General features: G+C 40.4%; 1 protein-coding gene across 4 annotated transcripts in view; it reads right to left on the reverse strand.

Annotated features, from left to right (window-relative positions):
- Positions 1-20,602, reverse strand: part of FAM168A (family with sequence similarity 168 member A) — a 202,426-nt gene extending 181,824 nt beyond the window's left edge. For all 4 annotated transcript variants that reach the window (XR_008200654.1, XM_052652764.1, XM_052652761.1 and 1 more), the window contains exon 1: positions 20,440-20,602. The gene's annotated coding sequence lies outside the window, so the exon portion shown is untranslated. The remainder of the gene's footprint in view (positions 1-20,439) is intronic.
- Between the last annotated feature and the right edge of the window lie 982 nt (positions 20,603-21,584).

The following is a 21,584-nucleotide window of genomic DNA, read 5'->3' on the forward strand; positions in this document are numbered from 1 at the left end:
AGGTGCAAACTGAATGAGCTATTACCAGAAGCTGCAATTTCTAGGAAATTACAATACAGACCTCCATCTTAAAGCTTCCTTTGTGTTGGGCTGTAAACGCTCTGGAGGGTAAGAGGAGAATGGAAAATCAACTCTTCTCCACTGCCCTCAACTCAAAGATCCTGACAACTTCACAAGCAGAACTCACCAGTTACCCCCAGGTTTTCCTATGGTTTCCTCTCAGAAGGTCATTCCTGGGCTCACCCAGGAAGGAAGAATCTGAATTTAGCAAATCTACTTTATTCACTTATAAGCCTTTAGACAATTCTCCAATCCAAATAAACACAGACAGAAAAAACAATATGGCCCCCAATTTCCCTGGCTCCCACAGTACAAAGTACCTCCAGCTATAGCAATGAGAATTAATGAGAAAATACAAAAACATGGCATCAGTTCCTCCCATTATTAGTGGGGGGAAATCCCTTTACAATAACTGTTGGCATCATAATCCTCAAATTGCATTTTCAGACTTAAATGGGAAATCTGAGACACCACCTAATGGCTATCCTGGGCCAAACTGTATTATGGAATGGGGAAGACAGAAGTAATTTCTTCAGTGATAGCTCACTGAACTCCACAAATCTACCAATTTTGGAAATGGAAGGGAAAAAGTAGCACCACTAAGTATCTGCTATTTGCCAAACACTGTACACATTTTCAGAGAAGGCAATGGCAACCCACTCCAGTATTCTTGCCTAGAAAATCCCATGGATGGAGGAGCCTGGTAGGCTGCAGTCCATGGGGTCGCTAAGAGTCGGACACGACTGAGCGACTTCACTTTCACTTTTCACTTTCATGCATTGGAGAAGGAAATGGCAGTCCACTCCAGTGTTCTTGCCTGGAGAATCCCAGGGATGGGTGAGCCTGGTGGGCTGCCGTCTATGGGGTTGCAGAGTCGGACTCAACTGAAGCGATTTAGCAGCAGCAGCAGTACACATTTTATTTCTATTCCTCACCACAACCCTCTGAGGAAGACCAGATATACCTTATTAAGGCTCAGAGAAAGTATATAACTTGCCCAAAGTCACACAACTACTAAATTAATACCTGAATTAAAGTTTCTCTGACTTTAAATTCTAAGCACTTTTAACCTTTGGTTTTTGCTTTCTTGTGCTACCTATTAGTAAAACCTAATAAAATAAACTCAAAGAAAATTCTAGAATATCAAGTTTAAATACTACACTGCAAGCTAGTCACAGGACAATGCAGACGAACTATGATGTCATCATACAATTCATTTTCAAAATTCTCCTTTAATCATCCCAACAAATTTGTGTGGTATGATACTCTTCAACTTTATATCTGAGAAAACAGACTCAAAAAGGTTTTACAATTTGCCCAGGGCAGCATGGGAACTAAAATCCAGAACTTTGACTACAAGCTCATTGCGTATGCAGTTTTATCACAACGTCAGACTTAAACATAGGCATAAAGAACTCAGAAATCTGAGGTGAAGTTCTTCACTTATTTATGAAGAACATCTGTTTATAATTAATAGCAATGTGGAACACTGGGCATGCAGGAGGGAAGGAAGAAGTACCAGAGAGCCCTTTAGGGCCTCAAGTTGTCTAATCTAAACTTTCCTATTTCAAGAAAGCTCATTCAGTAAGAGGGAGCACAAGGTCTAGGTGACAGAAAAGCATTTTGGAGCTCTGACGCCTAAAGGTACTCTGAGCCACCAACTGAAAGCTGATCTGGTGCCTTCCCGGGACTGAAGACCAGCTGTGAGCCAGGCACCATGTGAGGCTCTTTCTAGGCACTGTTCTCCTCTTCCTCATGGTCCTTTGGGCTGGTGCTAGAATCCCTAGATTACAGGCGAATAAACCAGGCTGAGAGATAGAATGACTTCTCCAAAGTCACCCAACTAACACAGTGACAGAATGGGTGATCTAAATCCTGATTGCTACAACTTCAAAACCATTGTTTAATCTATAAGAATAATATAAGTAAAAAGGAATAGAAGGCAGACCAATGTTTGTGTGGAAGAGGGATCAGGGAGAGCAAGAGGAAGGGATTGCATAGGGGGTACCAGGAAATTTGTGGGAGGTGATTCCTCCCACAGTTTGTGTGATATATTCACTATTTGAATTGCAATGATGGTTGCACAGACGTTTTCACATGCTAAAACTTAGCAAATGATATTAAATTTGTGTCATTTATTGTCTGTCAGCTTCACCTCAATGAACCTGTTTAGGCAGGAAAAAAACATATTGTTCTTTTTACTAACCACTGACCAGGACCCCAGAATATTTGCCCTTTAATTGCATCTAATCACAGGAAAACCAGGCCAAACAGTTCTTTCTCTAACCAATTTAGTTCTGAGTTTATGTAAACTATTAGTAAAACATCACAGAAAGATAGTTTTAAATATCTAAGAGTCACAAACTATTTCCAAACACTCTACAGCACTTCAGAATGCATATTCTAACAAATAAAACATTAATTACAAAATGAAGTCTGATAAAAAGATAGAGTAATGGCATTGGAAAAGACTCTGATGCTGGGAGGGATTGGGGGCAGGAGAAGAAGGGGACGACAGAGGATGAGATGGCTGGATGGCATCACCGACTCGATGGACGCGAGTCTGAGTGAACTCCGGGAGTTGGTGATAGACAGGGAGGCCTGGCGTGCTGCGATTCATGGGGTCGCAAAGAGTCAGACGCGACTGAGCAACTGAACTGAACTGAACTGAATGGCATTGCACAAACCTGGATTGAAACACATCCTTGGTTCTTACAAGTGAATCTATTCAGGTTGCTAAATCTGTATTCAGCTTCTCATTTATAAAATGAAAGTGACAGTAACAATGCTACCATTTATTAACATCATACTATGAGTCAAAGCTATGGTTTTTCCAGTATGAATGTGAGAGTTGCACCAAAAAGAAGGCTGAGCGCCTAAGAATTGATGCTTTTGAACTGCAGTGTTGGAGAAGACTCTTGGGAGTCCCTTGGACAGCAAGGAGGTCAAACCAGTCAATCCTAAAGGAAATCAACACTGAATATTCATTGGAGGACTGATGCGCAAGCTGAAGCTCCAATACTTTAGCTACCTGATGCGAAGAGCTGACTCATTGGAAAAGACCCTCATGCTAGGAAAGATGAAAGATTGAGAGCAGGAGAAGAGGGCAACAGAGGATGAGATGATTGGATGGCATCACCAACTTAACGGACATGAGTTTGAGCAAACTCCAGGAAATAGTGGAGGACAGGAAAGCCTGGCGTGTTGTAGTTCATAGGGGCACAAAGAGTCAGACACAGTCAAGCAACCAAACAACAAATATGTGCCAAACACCAATCAAAGCACTTTATCTAATTATCTCATTTAATCTTGCCAACAATTATATGTTGTAAATACCACTTTATTCCCATCTCATAGATGAATAAAAAATGTTACAGAAATAGTAAGTAACTGAGTTCATATAGTTAGTAAGTACAAGAGCTGGGATTTAAAATCACCTTGCAATATTATTATTGAAAAGGAGTACGTCAAGGCTGTATATTGTCACTCTGCTTATTTAACTTATATGCAGAGTACATCATGAGAAACGCTGGGCTGGAGGAAGCACAAGCTGGAATCAAGATTGCCGGGGGAAATATCAATAACCTCAGATATGCAGATGACACCATCTTTATGGCAGAAAGTGAAGAAGAACTAAAGAGCCTCTTGATGAAAATGAAAGAGGAGAGTGAAAAAGTTGGCTTAAAGCTCAACATTCAGAAAACGAAGATCATGGCATCCAGTCCCATCACTTCATGGCAAATAGATGAGGAAACAGTGGAAACAGTGTCAGACTTTATTTTTGGGGGCTCCAAAATCACTGCAGATGGTGATTGCAGCCATAAAATTAAAAGACACTTACTCCTTGGGAGGAAAGTTATGACCAACCTAGACAGCATATTAAAAAGCAGAGACATTACTTTGTCAACAAAGGTCCATCTAGTCGAGGCTATGGTTTTTCCAGTCATCATGTATGGATGTGAGAGTTGGACTATAAAGAAAGCTGAGCACAGAAGAATTGATGCTTTTGAACTGTGGTGTTAAGACTCTTGAGAGTCCCTTGGACTGCAAGGAGATCCAATCAGTCCATCCTAAAGGAGATCAGTCCTGGGTGTTCATTGGTAGGACTGATATTGAAGCTGAAACTCCAATACTTTGGCCACCTGATGCAAAGAGCTGACTCACTGGAAAAGACCCTGATGCTGGGAAAGATTGAGGGCAGGAGGAGAAGGGGACAACAGAGGATGAGATGGTTGGATGGCATCACCGACTCAATGAGCATGAGTTTGGGTCCATGGTTTGGACTCTGGGAGTTGGTGATGGACAGAGAGGCCTGGCGTGGTGCAATTCATGGGGTCACAGAGTCGGACACGACTGAGCAACTGAACTGAACTGAACTGCAATATTATTCTGACGAATGAACTTTAAGAAAGAAGTAAAATATAATCTTGTGTGTGTTAGTCGCTCAGTCGTGTGCCACTCTTTGCAACCCCGTGGACTGCAACCCATCAGGCTCCTCTGCCCATGGGATTTCCCAAGCAAGAACACTGAAGTGGGTTGCCATTTCCTTCTCCAGGGGATCTTCCTGACCCAGGGAGTGAACCCAGGTCTTTTGCATTGGCAGGCAGGTTTTTACCACTAGCACCACCTAGTACGTTCTCTTTATTCTTCAAGCAAGTTTCACTAAATGAAGTTTCTCATATTGAAAGATAAGAAAGTTTATTTTAATATTCTACAAATTAAACTTTTAACTGATTATGGCAAATAGTATGCACTTTACCCAACTTATCCCTAATTCTCAGTCTGCAAATTAACTATTACTTTTCTCTGTTTTATTGATGAGGAAAATGTAATTCTGAAATGTTAAGTAATCTTTTTAATAGTGCCACAGATATAAGTCTTCTGACAAGCAATGGAGCTCTTTCCAGTTTGGCTTATCGCCATCCAAGCCACTCAGAACTACACACAGTACATTTTCAGAGACCACTCCTTAAGCATCTTAAGCAATATCTTTCATAACAGCACAGAACCAAAGTTTCATGGATTCTGAGCTTAAAACTCTTTACTCTAAATCATGATGCTTACAGTGTTAACACTTCATAATTAATATCTACACACTAATATACCCAGTCTTTTTTTTTTTTTTTTCTCATTTCTGGTCTGAGTAAGAAAACTTATGCTCCAATCTGTCAAAATGAAAAACAAAAACCAAGATGTAATATTTGTTTAGCACATTTACGAAACTCTTTCACATATATTAAATATTCACAACTTTCAAAAACAGACAAGATTATCCCCACTTTAGAGGGGGAAAAAAAGGGAGATTCAGAGTGCTTAAACAACTTGCCCCAAGTCAGACAGCTCATAAGTGACTAAGCTGAGGTTCAAATCCAGATTTTGAGCATACATCCAGAATCTTCTACACACAAAGATCTTATTTTCTTTCAGAAATAAGCTCAGGTGTCTATTCCTCCAAGAACTCTTCCCTGAAAAAGGCATTAACACCTCCCTCTCTGCTACTTATTTTACAGCTTGTACAACACACTCATCTGAAATTGTGTATAGTTTTTCTCTTGCACCTGAGAGCTCCTTAGAGACAGACACCACATCTTACTCAGCTCTGTGTATCATCAGAACCTACCTAGCATAGAGCCTAACACTCATATTAACTAAATGAATGCAGGCATAAATGATTATTTTTGTGTGCTAATAAGACTCTAAACAAAATATTTTTGGAAGCCATAATTTAAATCACCTGTCAGGAACTATTAAGTTCTTAATAAGGCTTAAAACCCCCACACTTGTTAAAGTCTCAGTCATCCCACCACCATAAGAGATAAGTCAAATCCTGTATGTAGGCTCAAAAAAATCAAATACACAACCGGAGTACTTGTGGTTTGGTTTTGGAGCATTCATCTTATGTTACCTAAAAGTTAAAATTGACCAAAATATTAATAAAGAGGAAAACTTGGAAGCAGAGAAAAGAACTAAGAGTTAAAAAGCAATCATAAGATCCCAGCTTTTCCATTTACCAATGTGATTTCATTCATTCCAAGTGAGATTCAGGACCTGTCACAAATCAAGTTCTTTATGAAGATCTACATGTCTACCGTATATACTGTTCCACTGACCTACCTATGGGCAAAAAATAGAAGATGAGTGTGAGCTGAAGGGTAATGAAGAAAACATAAGGCAAGGTTCAATGGCCACAAAACAAAAACCATTCTACTAAAACAGCCTAGAATAACATGGGTTGGGAAGTTACAATGCTAACACATCAGCCTGAAACTATGGAGTCACAAATAAGATATTATCAATGTGTAAGGTCAAAAAATGAGTTCTAGAGAATAAAAGGATATTTACATACAATCCCTGCTCACTGCAAAGTAGAGGAGACCAATAAATAATAAATGGATAATTACAACCCAGCAATGAGGCAACCCAGAGATGGGGCACCCAATCACACCCAATCAAGGAAAGCTTTCTGGAAAAGGTTAACTCCTAGGCTGAGTTTTAAAGGCTGAACAGGAGTTAGACCAACCAAAAGTTAAAAGGAGACATCCAGGCCCAGAGAGAAGCATGTGTAAAGACATTAAAGCAAGAAGGATGGCACGTCTGGAGAACTGCAAACACCCAAAAATGCACACTTCATTAGAACTAGAGGTAAAATGTGCAAGCTGGAAGGAGAGACAAACAATGAATGACACTGGAGAGAGTTAAGGGGAGAATACTGAGCTAAGTCTCTTACTAAAAACACCATACCAGAGCTCCATCTGGGGCTTCCCTGGTGGCTCAGCGGTAAAGAATCTGCTGGCAATCCAGCAGACTCCAGTTCTATCCCTAGGTTGGGAAGATGCCCTGGAGAAGGAAATGGCAATCCACTCCAGTATTCTTGCCTGAGAAATCCCATGGACAGAGGAGCCTGGCAGGCTATACAGTCCATGGTGTCACAAAAGTAGGACACAAGTTAGTGACTAAACCACCAAGAGAACCCCATCTAGGAGACAGTATACCTATATCGACATGTGACTGAAGGGCAGGCTGACTTTCAGATATGCTCATTTAGAATGGATACTTGGTATCATCTTCCGTAATTCCACAGCCTGATCAAAATGTACTGTCAACTATACTTAAAAAGTGCTGTCAAAGACATAAGTCTCAAAAGTATGGATAATATTAGCACCAACAAAAACAAAGGCAGAAAAATTCAAAGAACACTCTTTCTTTGGTTCTGGGGCAGAGTACTATGGAGAAATACTTGATCCCCTCAGTAATGAGTAGTATAGTTGGAAAAAGATTTAGAAAGAGGCATTTCTCACATTCACTGACATTTTTAATTCAGAAAGAACTGTGCTGTTGGAGAAGACTCTTGAGAGTCCCTTGGACTGCAAGGAGATCCAACCAGTCCATTCTGAAGGAGATCAGCCCTGGGATTTCTTTGGAAGGAATGATGCTAAAGCTGAAACTCCAGTACTTTGGCCACCTCATGTGAAAAGTTGACTCATTGGAAAAGACTCTGATGCTGGGAGGGATTGGGGGCAGGAGGAGAAGGGGACGACCGAGGATGAGATGGCTGGATGGCATCACTGACTCGATGGACGTGAGTCTGAGTGAACTCCGGGAGTTGGTGATGGACAGGGAGGCCTGGCGTGCTGCAATTCATGGGGTCACAAAGAGTCGGACACAACTGAGTGACTGAACTGAACTGATCAACATCAGTGAATTTTCCAGAACAATTCAAACCATTTCAACTAGACCAAAAAGTTTTAAAAAGCTGACGGGGAGCCAAAGGTCATATTGGTTCATGCATAAATCCTGCATTGGTTCATGAATAAATCCAGGCACACAACCAAAATAACAGACCTTCGCTGCCAGGAAGACCAAGCAAACTACAATCAGAAAACAAATCCCCAAATACAAAAACCAGTAAATTCAGTGCTTTATTTCTCTAACAAAAATGCTTTAGAAGCCAAAATACTGTTCCTTCTTAACATGCTAAAAATCATCTTAAATTCATGCTTCATTCTAGAAGGATAATAGCTCTTATTTATTGACTGTAGTATATAACAAGCACTGTGGTAATTTCTTCACATGAACAGTCTCATTCAATCCTCAAAACTACCTCGGAATTATGTACTACTATTGCTGCCCTTCCCTTTTTAAAGATTTTTTAAAATGAGGTACAGAAAAGTAAAGTAACTTGCACAAGGTTTCAAAGGTTTAATTAAGGGGGAAATCAGAGGCAACATAGATGTATTATCTATTCCTGAAGAAACCACTGACAATCTAATGAAAACTCATCCCATTAGATTTTCTCAACTCCTAAATTTCCAAATTATTTAAACAGTTTGATAGTCTATCATTAAGAAGATTGACTCTTTCCCCACAACAACAAATGGTGACCAGACTCTCCCATGCCAATCTACACACAGCCCAGAGGGGATGGGTTATATCCTACTCTGTAAAAACTGGTTCACCAGTTTATTTAGCACCAGGTCAAGTATTCAACAGAAACTTACTGAACCCTACTAGGTTCCAGATATCAAGGATTCAGAAATAATCAGTGAGACACTGTCCTTGGACAATAGCACAGAATATAGCAAAGACCACTCACAGGCTCTGGAGATAGAAAAGTCTGGGGATAAACCCCACCCTAGTCACTGGCTAGTGGGCCTGAGTAGGCTGCACATCTCTGAGCCAAAGCTCTCTCAGGTGCAAAATAAAATAATTATGGCTACCCTACAGGAGAACTGTATATTTAAATAAGTTACCATACTTAAACAGCCTAGCACAAAGTAGGCACACAGTGAAAGTTAATTCTCCTTCCCCTAAGGTTCCAGGCTGTATGGGGATGTTGGCTGAAAGGTAAAATAATGCTCAGTACTATAACTTGCTTAGCCTACCCTCCTCCATCCGCCTCTGCCCAAACACAGTGAAAAACCAGTCATTACACAACAAGATCACTTGGTCATGGCTTCATCTCCATCGTTCTCTTTTACTGCAAATGCTCCTGGTTAAGGGTAGGAAGACAGAGAATCACTTTTATACACAGCTATGCACAGTTCACTAAAAGCCACTTTACACTTTTCTTTCAACACAAATAGTAAAGGATAAGGATCAAGCCCAGTGATTTTCTAACATACTGATAAAGTTGTAAAACTGCTCAACTCTGAAGTGTTTGGTTCTACTAAGCAAAAGAAAGGGCTTCCCTGGTGGCTCAGAAGGTAAAGAATCTGCCTACAATGCAGGAAACCCGGGTTCAATCCCTGGGTTGGGAAGATCCCCTGGAGAAGGAAATGGCAACCCACTCCAGTATTCTTGCCTGGAGAATTCCATGGACATATGAGCCTGGTGGGCTACAGTCCATGAGATCACAAAGACTCAGAAACAACTGAGCAACTAACACTTGAAGCGAAGGAAAAACCAATTATATTAATGCTAGCTTTCAAAGCAGTATTTTTAATAAAGTTTTAACAAATTGCTCAGTCATGTCTGATTCTTTGCAACCCCATGGACTGTAGCCCACCAGGCTCCTCTGTTCATGGAATTTTCCAGGCAAGAATACTGGAGTGGATAGCCATTCCTTTCTCCAGGGGATCTTCCTGATCCAGGGATCGAACCCAAGTCTCCTGCATTGCAGGCAGATTCTTTACCCTCTGAGCCAGGGAAGCCCCTTTCACTAAGAAATCTACCTATTTCTCCAATAAGAAATAAGTAAACCCTGGAAACATAATTATACTAATAAATAAAACTATACCATCCTGAATTGAAGTAAGGCAGTGACATCAAACTGTGACACTGTCATTGCATTCTTCATAGCCAATGCCAAAAAAATACTATTTTGAGGCCTTGCTGAAGCCACAAAAGTAATGAATCCTATTAAGTCTCATTCCTTACCTATAAACATTTCTACGTGACAAAGTACAAGAGTTTTCTCAAGAAAAAACACTAAGGCATTTATGCAATTGAGTTGCAAGCTGAGTTACCTGCCTTTTTTTTTTTCATGAAACACCATTTTAACTTAAAAGAACAACTGCCAGACAAACTGATTATTCAGACTTGGATGTTTGGCAGACATTTTTTCAAAAATGAACAATGCGTGACTGTCACTTCAAGGAAAACAACTGTCAGTATTTCTTGCCAATGACAAAATTTGAGCTTTCAAGCAAAAATTAGAGAAGTCTTGTCTGATAGAATTGGTGGAGATATTAACAAATGTAGTATCTGACACTGTATGATAAAATATGTCAACATTTTTACAAGATCTGCATAACTCAATGAGCCAATATTTTCCAGATGACCAAAGCACAGTGACACAAAATTATGCATGAGTAGAAAACCCATTCAAAGTACAAAAGAGACCAGCAGACTTTAGTATAACAGAGCATGAAAGGCTCACTGTATAGCTTCAGAGTCCATAAAGAAACTACCAGTTGATAAGTTTCAGTGTAATATTAAAAAAAAAAAAGAATATCCATCAATTATCTAAAAAGTCAACCAAGGGAATTCCCTGGAAGTCCAGCAGTTAGGACTCCATGCTCCCACTACCTGAGGGTCTAGGTTCAATCCCTCGTCAGGGAACTAGGATCCCCCAAGTCTTGTGGTACAGCCAAAAAAAGTCAATTAAAACATTCCTCCCTTTTCTAGCCACATATATATGGAACTGGAGAAGGAAATGGCAACCCACTCCAGTATTCTTGCCTAGAAAACCCTACAGACAGAGGAGCCTGGTGGGCTACAGTCCACAGGGTCACAAAGAGTCGGACACGACTGAGCATGCACACTCACTCATATATGGGACAGGATATGCTTTATATACCATAAACAAAACAACCAGCTGCAACAGATTGAATGTAGAAGCAGATATATATCCAGTCAGACAGAGAAAAGCTTTGCAAAAATTTTAAATAATATCCTTCTATTTGGGGGTAATAATATAGCTATTTTCAATAAAATATGCTATATTTAATAGGTTTATTATTTTTAAATGCACAGTTTTAATTTTTAAAACAGCAAATATTGGTAGATGCAACCCACAAACAAAAGTTCTTAGGGGTCTTCAAAAGTAAGAGTGAAGACACCAAAAGGTTTGAGAACTATTGCTATACAGCAATGAGAAGGATAAATTACTGCTACATTGTTATTGTTGTTTAGTTGCTAAGTCTGGTCCAATTCTTTGCCACCCCATGGACTGTAGCCTGCCAAGCCTCTCTGTCCATTGGATTTCCCAGGCAAGAATACTAGAATGGATTGCCATTTCCTTCTCCAGGGGATCTTCCCAACCCAAGGATCAAACGCAAGTCTCCTGTATTGGCAGGCGGATTCTGAGCCACCAGGGAAGCCCACTGTTAAATGCAAGAACATAAATGAATCTCACAAACAAAGCTGAGTGCAAAAAGCCAGTCATATCTCATAAAAATTCATAAAGAGGCAAAAAATAACTATGGTATTGGAAGTTAGAATATTCATTACCCAACCAGGGACTGAACCTGGGCCACAGCAGTGAAAGAACCAAGTCCCAAGCACTGACCCACCAGGAGTTCCCAAATTTCTTGATCTGAATGCTGGTTACATTTTTTGTGTACTTTTTCTTCATATGCTATATATACAGCAATACAATTTCTTTTTAATTTATATTTTCTTAAAAAAAAAATACACCCATATACATACCTGCTTTAGACTCACCTGAAGAAGTTTCATTAGCACTGGTCAGAGTTGAACTAGCGCAGTTTTTTAAAACAGATCTTCAGGTAAGTTGAATGTATAGCCAAGCTACTACTAATTTAAGTAGGTTGAAAAATACTGATCTAAGAATTTAAAACAAGGGAGCTTTATATACAGTACAGTAAAAAGAATAAGGGCTTTGGAGTAAGGTGGATCAGATTTTTAATACAAGCATCTCTTCTCTTACTATATAACCAAATGCAAGCTACTTAGTCCCTGCGGGTCTCAGTTTCTTCAGCTTCCTCTTCTATAAAATGGGCACAATACCCTAAAATGGGTAAGTATGAGGATTAAATTATATACTCAGAGAGAGTAAGCACCCAGCATACTCCCTACCACAGATATTCAAATATTAAGCCCTTTTCATCTTTTCATACTCATCTCCTACTATTCCTATGGCCAAAGATAAATAACCCCCTTGAGTCTTGACTTCTTAGTCCTTAAAATGAAAATAATGCTACATGACTAACCTGTGCACTGCAGATCAAATAAAACAGTATAATTATATTTGCAGAAAAATAAGTAATGCAAATACATATATATACGTATATATACACACACATACAGATAGGGATTTTTGCTATCAATTCAAAATAAGAGAGAGAGACAACACATTAGAAAACTAAGACAGAGAGTTCCCTGGTGACCTAGTGGTTAGGATTCCAGGCTTTCACAGCCAAGGATCAGGTTCAATCTCTGGTGGCAGAACTGAAATCCAACAAGCCACATGGCACAGCCAAAAAACAGAAACAAAAACACAATACCTTAAAAAAAAAAAAGAAAACTAGGATATGTATAAAAAGTTACAACACAGAGACAAGAAAAGGAGTATCAGCAGAAACTATCAAGCTTGAAGGACATGATCAGAAGCCAAATCAAGATTATAATTTCTAGTCAGCCAGGGATTGAACCTTCTGTGAAAAATAGATCAGCCTAGGGTTCCTTCAAAATGCCTGCATCTAAGAAACAACACAATCTATATCATCATAAAAACAGGCATATTCTGAAAGAACCCAGACATCTGCATAAACTGAGAAAGGTGGGGGAGTTGTACTGGAATTTTACAAACCAAGGTGTTTTCAAAGCATCTTTATACAGAAATTGATGACCCATTTAACAAAATGTCAAACTTTTAGATAAACAATACCTTGACAAAAAAGACTGTACAATTATTTTTCATACTAAAAGGCGTAATTGCCTAAAGGAACTAAATTTTATAATAAACAAAACATGAAAACTGAGCTCGCCTTAGTCTCTAAGCTCTGCAATATTATACAACTTTAAAGGACTTCCCTGGCAGTCCAGTGGCTAAAACTCTGTACTTCCACTGCAGGAGGCACAGGTTCTAACCCTGGTCAGGGAACTAAGATCTTGCATGCCATGTGGTAGGGCCAAAAAAATAAAAATTTTACAACTTTTAAGTCTGATTTCTGATAACATACCAGGGATTGTCAAGCTATGGCACACCCACGGCCTGCTTATGTACAGCCTATTAACTAAGAATGAAACATAGGAGGAGGGAAGAAGGGAGACGTGGAGGGGAAAGAGAAGAAGAAAAAAATAATAGAGACTGCATGTGGCCCACAAAGCCTAAAATATTTTACAGAAGCGTTTGCTAACCACATCTTGCTGTCTTCCACTTTTGAAACTTGTGTTATATATCATTATTACCAAAGCCTTTATCAATCCAATTAAATTCTAAATTACACTGTAAATAAATAAAAATCTACATCTGGAAAAATACCTATCATCTTACTCCTCAGTAGAATATCATACTATTGGTTTGTCATCTCTTCTATGTTCAGTTCAAAAATTAATCATTCACTACTTACAAGGCACCCTCCAGGAGCAAGGACTATAAAGATGACTAGAACACAGTCCCTGCTCCCAAGAAACTTACAGTTAAGTGAAGGGGCAGACAGAAACAGTCAATTTTCCCAAAACAGCCCAAGTACTATAACAGAGGCCACACTGGGTGCTCCTTATGAACTTATGACAAACTTTAAGGATGCTGAAAGAACCCAGAGGGATGAATAAAAGGAGAAACAGCATGAGCAAAGGTGTTAAACTGTAAAACATCTGTATAAACTACATACTGCTCAGTGTTACCAATGACGGAAGATTAGGCAGAAGAAGTACATCGGGACAGGTCATAACAGAAGACGTAATATGTCATGCTAAGGAGCTTAAGACTTTAGAGCCAATGAAGGGACTGAAGCAAGGGAGTGATGTGGACATTCTGCTGCTGAGAGGAAGACAGGTTTACCATTGCACATGGATGATACAAAAACAAGTTAGGAGGCTACTGTCCTTGTACAGGCAAGATTAAGAGCTGAACTAAGGTGATAATAGTAGTAAAGGCAAGATGAATTTCAGGAATATTTAGGAGGATTTATTTGGGGCTACAGGATAAGGGATAAGAAAACACTAATAGCACAGATTCATTATCTTGAATGGCTGGATGGACAGCAGTGCCTTTAAGTTAAGACAAAACTACAGAAAGGGATGATTTTAACTTTTAGGGGAAATAAAAAGGGAGAAATCAGAAGAAGTAGATGGGGAAAATGAGTTCTGTTTTGGACCTACTGAATTTAAAGATCATCAAAATGGATGTATGTAGGTTGTCAATAGCAAGTGAGATATACTTGCTAGAGATAGTCTAGAGATCAGGAAAGATGTTTGAGCTGGAGACAGAAAATTTGACAGTCATCAGCATATGATAGCAGTTAAAGCCAATAGAATGGGAAAGACTACCCAAAGAAAGAATCTTGAAAAAGTCCAGTGAGCCAAGATCCATGGAGTCGCACAAGAGTCAAACACAACTGAGCAACTTTCACTTTACATGCTGGAAAGCTGTACTATTACACATTGCAGGCAGATTCTTTACCATCTGAGCCACCAAGGAAGCACCTCTTATCTCATATAATCCATTAAACAACAACCCAACAACTGAATATTATCTTTTACATATACACAAATGATCCATCTCACTGTACACTATCTCTGTAATAAGTTACAAGTAGAAAACTAAGGGGGAAAAGACTGTATTTGTCAGGATAGTGGAAAACAAACATTGCACACCACATTCTCCATTTCAAAAAGTCTCAATTGTTCCATTTTGAGCAAGCCAGCAGTTAACGTTGAACCAGGTCCCATAAACTCACTAGGAGAAAGTTCTCTAACAGCCTCTCTGTCCCACTGTATCTAACAATCTTCAAGTTTTAAGGGAGAAACTGTGAACTGCGCTTCATGTACTCCTCCTCCACTAGGAGAAGAACCCTTCAGAAAGGCAATAAACCAAATTTGACAAGCTTTTCACCTCTGTGTGGGTGCCTGATTTCAGTTTTGTAAACCAGAGAGGAAAAAAAATAAACATTTATATTATCCTTCACAGTTTAAAGAGTATTTTCACATTTATTATCTCATTTGAGCCCCATTTTACAGGTGAGTAAACTGAAGCTCCAACTGATTACTAATAAATTTGGATTTCACATCTCTTAGACAAAAAAATTCTTGGTATTTAGGCTGCTTAGGTTGCTAAGCTTCTGATATGTATAAGGATTTCCTATTCATAGTATGCTCTGTACATCAGATGACAGACCTTCCTGTACAGTCAGGTGAGGACCAATGTACCAGGTTGCCTTTTTGCAAAAACATGCACAAAAATTCTGATCAGAGTAAAGTGACTTGCCAAAACATGACATGAAGTTCTAAGTCAGTATTACAATGAATTACTATGTAGTAAATCTAAGATGCTGTTCTTTCACAGCTCACAAAGGTTGCTACTACCCACTGACTGACCCATATCTGGATAATCTGGTCATCCATAAATGCAAACTGGCTTCCTCTTGCCACCTAGACTACCCATATAGGTATGTGTGTGCATACTTACAGAAAGTTACTGAAGAATATATATTTTTGAATATGTATATATAATACGCATGGGTCCCTGGTGGCTCAGATGGTAAAGACTCCACCTGCAATGCGAGAGACCCGGGTTCTATTCCTGGGTTGGGAAGATCCCCTGGAGGAGGACATGATGACCCACTCCAGAATTCCTACAAGAATCCCACAGGCAGAGAAACCTGGCGGGCTACAGTCCATGGGGTCACAAAGAGTTGGACACAACTGAGCTACTAAGCACATATAATATACATACAAATAAGAAATGTTGCTGAGTAAAGGGACTACAGACAATAACTTTGCTTCCTTTTACTTTTTTATAACTTGCAATTTCTATCATGAGCATATTATTTTAATTAATGGTGGAAGAAATAAAGCTCTTTTAAAATTAAAAAATAAGGATAATAAATAATAAAGCAAGCTACAGAAAAATACTTATATATTTTTCTATTATATAAAGTTGTAAAGGTATAAAACATACTGTATACATATTTGTTTCCTAAAATTATTTTTAAAAGGGAATGATTCACACAAAATTCAGGAAAGTGGTGATTACTTCTGAGGGAGAAGGAAGGAAAGGAATCAATCATAAGAAGCTTTAAAGATACTAAAAATCTCCTTTTAAGCTGAGTAGCTAAGACTGAGGCCTTCAATTTGCTATCAGTCTTTAAATTGAAGATTTATATTACACAAACTTTTATACATATGATTTCACAATTTGAAAAGAAGATATAAATAGGATTGAAGAATTAGAACTTCAGGTCTAAAACCCAAACTCTTCCACTTACAGTATAATCTTAAGTATTAAGACAAGTTTTTACTCTTCTCAGAGTAGTTTTTCTTCTTGTTTTATATGAGAAAGCTAACACTTTACATATGTTTAGTACTTTACTGTTTAAAGTTCCTAGACTATAGTACCAACATGCAAACATGTATATGCAGACAAACTGAGATAATAATACAAAGTAGTACCTCCTTAATAAATTACAGAACATAAATAACATAAATAACTAAGAACTCAATGGTAGGACACAAGAGGCTATTCACATTCTAGTCTTTTCCTGTCTAATAATATTAGCAACAACTAATACTATTTAATGTACTATATAACACACTGTATTAAATGCTTTCCATGGATTAGTTTGTTTAATTCTCAAGACAACCTGTGAGATTAGTCCTCTTATGTCCATTTTACAGATGAGACCATTGTGCCCAAGGTCACACTGCTAGTAGTAAATGGTGGACAGACTTCAGAACCCACAGTCTTGACCACCATATTAGTTTTGCCTCACTTTTCTCACCACTTTTTTTTTTTTTTTTTTTGACTGCACCTTGCAGCATTCAGGATCTTAGTTCCCTGACCAGGGATCAAACCCATGTCCCCTGCATTGCAAGTGTGGAGTCTTAACCACTGGACCACTAGGGAAGTCCCTTCTCACTACATTTAAATCATCTCTCTCTCCTATGACACTGAAAGCTCCTTGACAACTATTTTTTTGTTCATTTTCATTTTCCTCTGGCACTTAGCAGGCAATAAGTAAATAAACAGTGAACAAATATTTCACATATGTGCAATGTTTTTAGGACATAAAGTTATTTCAGGACATGATCTGATTTGTTCCCCTAGACAGCCTTCTGAAGTGTTAGTTTTTTTAATTTTTACCATTTTTAATTGTATTTAATCGTAATATTTAATCGTAAAATTTAGTGGCAGTAAGTACATTCACAATGTTGTTTAAACATTACCACTAAGTACGAAAAGTTTTTAATGACTTTACTAAAATTATTCAGCTATCAAGTGGTAGAAAGGGAATTTGAAACCAAGACTCTCAACCTCTTAATTCACAAGCTATTCATTCTCCCAATGTACCTGTATACCAATACCTCCACTGCTCCTCTTGCTACCAGAATATTGGGAGAATCAAATGAGGTAAAGATACTAAAACACTTTATACACATTTCTACTGAACGAATGAACATAGTTATGATAAAAAAAAAATCCACCAAAACATTTCTCCCAAGTGATTATTTTCCATTTTGAGTTCTCAAAAGCTATAGCTTTAATATAACTGTCCCACCTCTATATCAACCTTGCAGATGCACAAAAGCAATGGCTGGACCCCAGAGTAAAGTTACGAGGAGAAACGCTTGCATTAGTTAGATTACACTCTCATCAAATTACCAGTAACTGCTCAAACCTGATTTTCATTGTAACATAGAAAGCTTCCTCATAACAAAACATTTTCAATTCCAATGATTAAGTCCAACCTTCAATCATTCTGCCCATTTCAGAACGACAAAAAAAGATTCTTTATATTGGGTATAAATTGTGCTCAATTGTGAAAGCCAAGGAAAATGGTTTATTTACGAGCTAAACTCTGAAGCTGGAACCAAAAACTAGATTTATTTTGATCCCATTGGTGCCAATTTTATCTTTACATCTCTCCTCATTTTTTCCCCAGTCTGAGCACTAATCAACAGCTACTTCATGTTTAACATATCATAGTTACTGCAATTAAGTCCAGAAAACTATTTCCCTAAAGATGTTTCCTCCATTAACATCCTTCTCTACCTTCCAGCATCACTATTCTGCCATAAGAATGAGCATATCATTAAGCTTTAAATAAAATTTCTGATGAATAAAAGGATGTATTATTTTTGTAGTTAATGCAATATGCTTATATCTCCTAATAAATAAAATAAAAATGATTTTATGTTTTTATCTATATCTGACAGAATTCTAACCACCTGAATTCCTTTGGAAGAAAATTCAATCTATAGAAATACAATCCAATTATTTTAAATCTTATCAAGTAATGTCAAAAGAGAACCAAATGAAAAACTCCATCAATAGCAAACCATCTCACCAATGAATATTTATGACATTTCCATATTTCCTGTCTTATGTTTACATAAAGCGGTAGTGCCAAGCAGTAGTGCAGGATTATTAGCCTGCAATACAATGATGGGCCTAATTGCCTTGCAAACAAGGACACCAATAAATGGAGTCTTCAAGCAATCAATTTTAAGAGGGGGGAAAAAAAAGGCCTAAGCTCTTTCTGAATACATGCACGTTGCCTGACTAGGAAATAAATTCAGCCTCATATTTTTCAGTCTCATTCATCAGTTCTCAAGCAAGGAATGTTCCCTTAACTACTTAAGCTCATCAAATCTATTTAATACCAAATTTCAGGACTAATTTTTAAAACACACCTTGGGCAGAAAGAAAGCAGAGACATCAAACAGAAAGGTATCTATCACATTCCGGTTTCATCTTCTTCACCTTTAGTTATGACAGTGGGTTTTTCCCTCAACTTTCTTTTTAAAATACATGAATAATAGAAGATGCCTTCCCTCCTCAATTCTACCTTAACTGAAGCCCCACTCAACTTTACCCTTTGTGATGGTTTACTTCCACATACTAATACAAATGAAACAAAAACTAACAGCTTAAGAAGTCCTCTAGAAACCAGTCTTCAATGTACCTTCTCTGTCCCCTGCAAAGTCCCCCAACCAAAGCTGTCCATTTAAGTCCACTCCCAACCCTCTCCTGTCTCTTGGAGGCCATCCCAATCCTTCCTCTCCAAAATCATCCAATCAACCTCCTCCCAATATAGCTTACCGCCCCTCTCCATCCTCCCTGCCCACTCCATACCAATAGCCCCAGGTTTCCCACTCCTCAATTAGCCCCACCTGACACCTCACTATCATCAACCACCTCTCCAGTCCTCCTAGCTCATCTCAGACATTCTTTCTCCCAAACCGCCTCGGCCACCTTGGCCAAGGGACATCTTCTTCAAGATACCTTCCCCAACCTTGCCCACCACCTGCCACTATTCTTTTGGTGAGTCCAGCCTGGAAGCATCTTCTCTGCCCTCCGCCTCCATCCTGTACATAGGGAGCCACCAGCAGTTTTAACATCACTCTAAATGCCATCCCGCTGTGTTCCCACCCCACCCCACCCCCAATTTCGATCCCTGTTTGCCCATTTTGGGCCTAACTTCTACTAATTTACCCCGTCCTGCCAGCTCACCCTCACACTCCCCTCATTGAAAGTCCCACCCCCACCAGCTCCTATTACAACTTCCATAAGCACTCCCCAGGAAAACCCCAAATTCTACCTCCTCTGCTCGCCTAACCCACGCTATTCCGTAAGTCTCAACAAATTCCACCACCCCAGATGGCAAGCGCCCACTTCAAGCTCAGGTCTCAACCCATGCCAAGCCCCTCACCCCCAGCTCCTACCTCCTCTGTCAGCCTGACGAAGGTCCACGCCACACTCCAGAATTAACCACCCCCCAGGGTCCTATCCAACTCTGCAGTCGCACTTTCTATTGAAATCAACCCCTTAGCCCGCAACCCGGCCCAGATCCCAAGCTGTCAATTGCTCCAGGCCAACCCCAAATCCACCACCCTCATTCAGTCCCCTCCCCCATTAAAAGCCATCCCACTCCAGTTTCACCATCCATTTCGCCCAAAACCATCCAAATTCCATCCCAACCCTACAATCCCATGCTCCTGTCCCAGGTCGTCTCCATTAAAAGTCCCCTCGCTTCGTCGCTCCCCCCGCAACCTGCTCGCGTCCCACCCTCACCCCACCCCCAGCCCGCGCCTGGACAAGTCTCCCTTGCCAGCCCGCCGTTCCATCGCGACCTTAACCCCCTTCCCCCAACCCGCGAGGGGGTCGGCAGCCCCCATTCCCATTCTCCCCAGTACCACCGGCCCAGGCTCAGCGAGAGCAGAGCGGGGAAGGGTGGGGGTGTATCTCCTCACCGGCGAGCGGCTGCAGGCGAAAACGGCGGCGGCGGCAGCTGAGGCGGCGATGCCCTTGTCTTCTCTGAAGGCTACAGAGGCGACGCTCTCGCTCCGTCGCCCGTGTCCAGTAAGGTGGCGGATGGCGCGCAGGGACCAGGAGCCGCCTCCTCCTCAGCGACTCGGCTCTGAATCCTCTGCAGTAGCCGCCGAGGAGCCCGACGGGTGGGGGCAGGGGACGCTGGGCTGCGGGCGAGGGAGGAGGAGGCTGAGGGAAGGGGCGGGGGACCGCTGAGAAGGGAGGGGAAGGAGGAGCCGGCGCAGCGCCGCGACACGTCCCACAGCCTCAGCTCGCCGGGACCACAACTCCCGGCACGCCCCGCTCCGCCCGGCGCGTCGCCTGCGCCTCCGACCGCGCGCCCGAAGCGGAGGGACCGCTCCCCACTCGGTCACAGACAATGGAGTAAAGCCAACCATCCGCGGGCAGCTTTTGTAGACTCAGAGACCACACAGGAAGGAAGTTAGGTCACCCAGCAGCCCCATCTTCAAGGGACGATGTTTGCGGCGTCTCCAACCTCTACGCGCGCGCACACACCTCCACACAGCCCTAAGACCTCCTCCCGCTGGACTACACTTCCCAGCATGTCTCACAGCCTCTCGCCCTCTTTCCGGACCCTTCTCAGACCTGGTACTACAGTTCCCAGGGAGTGTGGTCCCCGCGAAATGCTGGGAGATGCAGTTCTCAGTTCTTCCTCCATGTTAAAAAAAAGAAGTGAAAGAGAGGGGAGAGGGAAGGAAATATGCCACCCAGCCGAGTACAGGCCTAGATGGGCAAGATCACCTGCATGCGAGTCTGTACTCTTCGAAATAACCGTTTACCACTGTCTCGCACCAGAACTAATGCAGCAGCTTTCTTCTGGTCTCCCTGCAAAACTAGACGACTTGGCAGCTTGAGCCCAAATATAAAAAGAGGGTACTTCTTGACCCAGCTCCGTTACTTTTAAGAATTTACCTTAGAAAGATAATCAGTTTGGAAAAGATGAATGGACAAGGTTGTTATCGCAGGTTGTTGATTATAGTGGGGTAAACGTTAAGTGTCCATCACTAGGAGCTGGTTAAATTATATATACAAACAATAGCTGTTTAAACTAATGATATGGGTCTAT

The sequence above is a fragment of the Budorcas taxicolor genome, chromosome 15, assembly GCF_023091745.1.
Source record: "Budorcas taxicolor isolate Tak-1 chromosome 15, Takin1.1, whole genome shotgun sequence".
Classification (NCBI taxonomy): Eukaryota; Metazoa; Chordata; class Mammalia; order Artiodactyla; family Bovidae; genus Budorcas; species Budorcas taxicolor.